Genomic DNA, 7,164 nt, shown 5'->3' with positions numbered 1-7,164 from the left:
TAAATATCCAAATGGTATATGAGAAAATGCTCAGTATCACTAATCATCAGGGAAATGAAAATTAAAACCACAACAGGGTATCACCTCAAACCTGTTAGGATGGTTATTATAAAAAAGATAAAAGATAACAAGTGTGGGTGAGAATGTGGAGAAAAGGGAATCCTTGTTCGTGGGAATGTAAGTTAGTACAACCATTATGGAAAACAGTATGGCGGTCCCCTCAAAAAAATAAACATAGATTCAGCAATCCCACTTCTGGGTATATCTGCAGGACATGAAATCAGTATGTCAAAGAGATATTTGCATTCCCATCTTTACTGCATCACTATTCTCAGTAGTTGGGATATGGAATCAAACTAAGTATCCATCAACAGATAAATGAGACTCAGAGCAGTGGCTCACACCTGCAATCCCAGCACTTGGGAAGCTGAGGCAGGAGGATGGCTTCAGCCCAGAAGATTGAGGCCAGCCTGGGCAATGTAGTGAGACCCCATCTCTACAGAAAAATTCAAAACTTAGCCAGGTGTGGTGGTGCACATTTGTAGTCCCAGCCACTTGGGAGGCTGAAGTGGGAGGATCCTCTTAAGCCCAGGAGGTTGAGGCTGCAATGAGTTGTAATAGTGCCACTGCATTCCAGCCTGGGCAACAGAGTGAGACCCTCTCTCTCAAACAAACAAACAAAACCAACAACAACAACAAAAACACACACACAACAAAGATAACTGATAAAACGTGGTATATATACACAAGGGAATACTATTCAGCCTTTAAAAAGAAGGAAATTCTGTCATTTATGACAACATGGATGAACCTGGAGGACATTGTGTTAAGTCAGATCCCTAATTCCTGAGCTAAGAATCAGTAGTGATCTGTGACCTGTTAGGAATTGGGCCACACAGCAGGAGGTGAGCAGTGGGCAAGTGAGTGAAGCTTCATCTGTATTTACAGCCGCTCCCCATCACTCTCATTACTGGCCGAGCTCCGCCTCCTGTCAGATCAGCGGCAGCATTAGATTCTCATAGGAGCACAAACCCTATTGGGAACTGCGCACACAAGGGATCTAAGTTGTGCACTCTTTATGAGAATCCAGTGCCTGATCATCTCTCACTGTATTCCAGCACCCCCAGATGGGACCATCTAATTGCACGAAAACAAGCTCAGGTCTCCCACTGATTCTACATTATGGTGAGTTGTATAATTATTTCATTATATATGATGATATAGTAATAATAGAAATAAAGTGCACAATAAAAGTCAAGTGCTTGAATCATTCCCAAACCACCCCACTTGCCCTGTCCGTGGAAAAATTGTCTTCCACAAAACTGGTCCCTGGTGACAAAAAGATTGGGGACTGCTATATTCAGTGAAATAAGCCAGGCACAGAAAAACACATGCCACATAATCTCACTTACATGGAATCTAAAGAAGTCGCAACTTATAGAAACAAAATAAAATGGTGATTACAAGAGGCTGGGGTTAGGGATATTGGGGAAATGTTGACCAAAGGATACATACTATCAGCTAGACAGGAGGAATAAGTTCAATACATCTCTTTTTTATTTTTCAGAGACAGGGTCTTGCTCTGTCATCCAGACTGGAGTGCAGTGGTGCAAACTTGGCTCACTGCAGACTTGAACTCCTGGGTTCAAGCAATCTTCTTGCCTCAGCTAGGACTACAGGCATGTGCCACTATGCCTGACTAATTATTATTATTATTATTTGTAGAGACAACTTCTGGCTATATTGCCCTGACTGGTCTTGAATTCCTGGCCTCAAGCAATCCTCCCGCCTAGGCCTCCCAAAGTGCAAGGATTACAGACATGAGCCACCATGCCTGGCCTTGAGATCTACTGTACATTGTGATGACCACAGTTTAGAATAATATATTGTGTACCAAACTAGCTAAGAGAGTGGATTTGAAATGTTCTCATTACAAAAAAAGATAAGTGTATGAAGTAATGCATATTTTAAATAGCTTGATTTAGCCATTCCACAATATATACATATGTCAGAACTCCATGTTATACATCATAAATATAGACGATTTTTTACTTGCTGATTTTTAAAAAAGAGTGGCTCCAGTGTTAGATATCCAAGAGCAGCAGTTGTGTCCTGTGCTCTGCAGACCCAGGGTACAGACACAGGATAGGTGTCACTTATGAAGTCACTGGCAATTTCATCAGAATCTAAGAGGTGTGGTGTGTATCAGTCAGGAGAGGCTTGCTACTGTAATGTACAACACCCAACTCTCACTGGCTTGTCCAAAAGAGCCACAGTCCAATATGGACTTTGGGTGGGTGGGGACCGAGGACTCTGCTCCTCGGAAGCACTGGATGCCCAGCTGTGGTGGGGCATGGTGAGCAGGCAGCCCCCACCCAGCAGCTCTGTTAGGGTCTGTCTCAAACACAAGGGGTCACCCCACCTGGGGTCATGCCCTTCCTGGGGCAACTCACATCTGGTGAGTAAGTTGTAGGTATAAAGATCCAGTCATTGCAGGCCAAGGCAATACATCTCCAACGGGCAATATTCACTCCAAAGCTCCTCACTGGGTTGGCCAAGACTTTGTTAGGTCTGCATTGCATTTCGACGTCTTCACCTCTACCTATTCTTTTTTTTTTTTTTTCCCTGAGACAAAGTCTCGCTTTGTCACCCAGGCTGGAGTGCAGTGGTGTGAGCTCAGCTCACTGCAACCTCTGCCTCCTGGGGTTCAAGCAATTCTCCTGCCTCAGCCTCCTGAGTAGCTGGGACTGCAGGCGCCCGCCACCACGCCCGGCTAATTTTTTGTATTTTTAGTAGGGACGGGGTTTCACCATGTTAGCCGGGATGGTCTCGATCTCCTGACCTCGTGATCCGCCCACCTCAGCCTCCCAAAGTGCTGGGATTACAGGTGTGAGCCACCATGCCTGACCTCTACATATTCTTAATTTTTCCCACTGTCCTTTATTATTTTTTAGAAGCAGTCTCACTCCGTAACCTAGCTGGAATGCAGTGGTGCAATCGTAACTCACTGCAACCTCGAACTCCTGGGTTCAAGCAACGCTTTCGCCTCAGCCTCTTGAATAGCTAAGACTATGGGTTTGTTTGTTGTTTGTTTGTTTTTTGTAGAGAAAAAGTATCGTACTGTTGCCCAGGCTGGTCACAAACTCCCAGGCTCAAGCGATCCTCCCACTTTGGCCTCTCAAAGTGCTAGGAACCACTTTTCTTTAAGGATGTTGATCTGATTTCTTTTCTTTTCTTTTCTTTTCTTTTCTTTTTCTTTTTCTTTTTTTTTTTTTTTTTTTTGAGACCGGGTCTTACTCTGTTACCCAGGCTGGAGTGCAGTGGTGTAATCTTGGCTCACTGCAACCTCCCCCGCCAGAGTTCAAGCAATTCTCATGCCTCATCCACCACAGTAGCTGGGACTACACGTGTGCGCCACCACATCGAGCTAATTTTTGTATTTTTAGTAAAGCCTGCTGGCCAGGCTGGTCTTGAACTCCTGACCTCAAGTGATCTGCCCACCCTCAGCCTCCCAAATTGCTGGTATTACAGGTGTGAGCCACCATTCCTGGCCCCTGATAAGTATGTCACACCCCAAATTCCATCTCAGCGTCTGCTTTCAGAGCACCTACCCTATAACGGCGTTGCAAAACCCTAAGCCTGGAGTACTTGGCTGAAGAGGATGTGGCCCCTTCCTGAAACTGGCTTCACGAGTCACTGAGATATCTGCAATAGCCCTGTCCTCACTCTCTGGTATCAGTGGCCTCAGCTTCAATTAGATTCCTTTTTGCATTTTGTTATTGTTGTTGTTTCTGTCGTGTTTTGTTTTTGAGACCGTCTCACTCTATCACTCAGGCTGGAGTGCAGTGGCGTGATCTCAGCTCACTGCAACCTCTGCCTCCTGGGTTCAAGTGATTCTCGTGCCTCAGCCTCCTGAGTACCTGGGACTACAGGCATGTGCGACCACACCCTGCTACTTTTTTTATTTTTAGTAGAGACAGGGTTACACTGTGTTGGCCAGGATGGTCTCGAACTCCCGACCTCAGGTGATCCACTTGCCTTGGCCTCCCAAAGTGCTGGGATTACAGGCATGAGCCACCACACCCAGCTCAATCAGATTACTCTTGACCCCACATTTCTCCTTTGTTGGGATGAAACTGCTCATGATTGCAGCTGTCCTCTTTAATGCTGAGAATTTTGAGCAGGTCCCTCTTTGCATGGCCCCCCTTTTTCCTGCTATTCAGTGTGGAGTTGCTTTTGAGGAAACTGGATTTTATAAAAAAAGAAGTGATGGGTTTAAATGATTATATTCTTCCTACAAAGTTATTTTGAAGCTCATTTTTTGGAGACCTTCTCCTCCATGGCCTTACCCTCACTTAAGCACGGACAGCCTTCAATCTAAAACTCTTGCCCTAACCTTTCTCATGAAAAGCAGGTTTCCTTGTTATTCAGGGTCCATCCAACTTTATCATCCACTACATGAGTTTGCAAATTCTGTGTTCCAGCCAAGTCCATCTCTTTGATCTTTCAATTTAGGCCCATTTCTAAAACCACGTTTGAACCCATGCCTCATGCTTCCTCTCTGCCTGAGTCTACTCCCCTATCTTTTCATTCTCATTTCAAATCTCTCCTCTCCATAGAGACTTTCTAGACTTCACGGATCTTTTTGTCCCCTGCACACCTGTATTTAGGAGTCGTGTGCTACCTTGAACCTTCTGTCACTCTCTTATACAAACGTCCTTTCTCCCCATCTCAGCTATATACATATTCTTTGTATCTTCCAGAGTCTTATGTTCAACATATGTTTATTGATTTTATTTTTCCTGACCCTGATTTCACCCAGAATGGCAGGCAGTTCCGTCATCTCTTCCTACATACCAAGCCACCCACAGTCCTGTGGGTTGGCTGAGCTCAGTTGGGAAGTTCTCCTTTGGGGTCTGTCATGCAGTTGCAATGAAATGTCAACTGGGCCTTCAGTCCTCTGAAGACTCGGCTGGGCTGAACATCCATGGGAGCCCACTCTCATGATGTGCATTGAAGTTGGCTACTGGCTGGAAGTTCAGCTGGGTCTGTCCCTCACAGCACTCCCACTCAGCCTCACCATGTAGCTTTCACAGCATGATATCTGGGCTCGCAGAGGGAGCATTCCAAGGGCAAGAGATCCAAGATTCCTAAGCAGAAGCTGCAAGGCATATTGTGACCCGTCCTCAGAAGTCCCAGAGTGTCACTTCTACCACATTCTCTTGGACAAAGCAAGTCAAGTGTTTCACTTGAAATTTTACAAAATTCAGGAAGCAAGTGAGAAAGCACGCAAAGTCACTTGGAATAGTTTTCGTAGAGCTGTTCAGTTCAGATTGGTGTGCATTGCTCTGTGAATATATCTTACCTCTAAAAGTAAAAAAAAAATTTAAAAGAGTGTTATTTTTTCTTGCAGATGACTTTTTTCCTGATTTTTTTAAATTTTAAAAAATTAGACAAAAAATTGTTTGCAGAATATGTCATTTTGTTTCTTTTCATCTTCTCAGGAGCTATCACTGTGCCTGGGCCGGGTCTTGTGGAAGATTCGGGATAGGGGAGCTGATGTCAAGCAGCCCCTGGCATCCCTGCCTCTTTATGGAGCCTGACTCCCCTCCCTGTAGCCAGTTCACATATTCCTTCATCAACACAGGCTTCAAGAATGGCCACTGCTGTGTTCCACATATGGCTTTAACTGGCAAGGGTATCTGGATGGACAAAGCGGCCATGGGCCCTCTCCTTGGGGCCCTTGAGTCTGGCAGAGGCTGTGTGCACTTCCCACTTTGCTGGCTAGAAATCCCCACCTGGAACTGGCAGTTAGTGGTTCTGTATGTCTCCTGGGCCCCTTTGGAGTCCTATACACCTGTTTGGTAAGGTGAGTCAATTCTAGCTAATCCATTTACGTGGATATTGTGACTTAACAGGTCTTTTTAACTTCCAGGTTAAAAGAAAGCATTTGAACAGTAGCCATCAAGATATAACACTGTCATGCCAGAGAATAATTCCAGTGATGTGACCATTCAGCCCAGGGAAAGAAAGTCTTAGAAGCCATCAAGACAATGCTGCACCTGCAGGGGACCACTTGCTCTGTCTACCTTGAGTAGGTCTTGCTGCTCTGGTCTCTTCACTCCGCTGAGTCACATGGCCACTCCCATACTTAATCTCACTGCAAATATGGCCATGTGTCAAGCATAAAATAGACATGGCCCGGTGTGGTGGTTCATGCCTGTAACCCCAGAACTTCCAGAGGCTGAGGTGGGAGGATTGCTTGAGCCCAGGAGTTTGAGACCAGCTTGGGCAAAATGGTGAGACTCCAGCTCTACAGAAACAAGCAAATAGATTGATACGATACAATACGATATGATACGATACGATACGATGCAATATAATACAATACAATACGATACAACACAATACAATACACATGAGCAAAACCAGGTTCCAGGCAATACAATATAGCACAAGGAATTGATAATTGGCCTCAGCAGTTGAGCCAAATGAATAGTTAGCAGCTGATTTTAGACATGTCCCATAGTGCTATGCACTTCACTTACTGTCAAAGGAACACATGAATAAGATAGGAATTAAAATAGACTTTTAAGTATTTCCTTGTAATTGGCTTTAGTTCCCAGAGGAGATTATTCCATAACATTGTTTTTTTCTCTTTCAACAAGAATTTCTTCACATTGGTTGCCAACACCTATTATGCTGCATAGAAATATTAGTCATCCATGTGGAATTTTATATTTTCAAAGCCTCTTAAAAAAGTCAACCCTCTCCTCTGCCTTCACCCACAGTGCTCACAGACCATGGCCCTGAGGGCACGCACAGACGAGTCTGTTTTTGTTTGCTCCTGGCTTGCCAGGCCAAGTTGCTAAATGGACTTGATTCATCAAATACTTGTGAACTCAGGGAAATCTGATCAAATTTATTTAACTCAGGCCCAGACACAGAGGTGGGTCAGTGTGTCCCCATTTATTGCATGGTGTGCTGAAGTCCCCAGAAGAGATCAAAAGCAGACCCAGGGTGAGGCCACAACATGGCAGGCATTGTGTCAGCGCTCTTGATCTCTAAGTCATTACCTAGGAATATATGCAACATAGTAATGACGGTTTCAGACACTCTCAATGCATATCTGACTCAACATCTCACTTTGATGGAAAGAACCTC

This window comes from Macaca fascicularis, chromosome 17 (genome assembly GCF_037993035.2).
Source record: "Macaca fascicularis isolate 582-1 chromosome 17, T2T-MFA8v1.1".
NCBI lineage: Eukaryota > Metazoa > Chordata > Mammalia > Primates > Cercopithecidae > Macaca > Macaca fascicularis.
Note: the sequence above shows the minus strand (reverse complement) of the source record.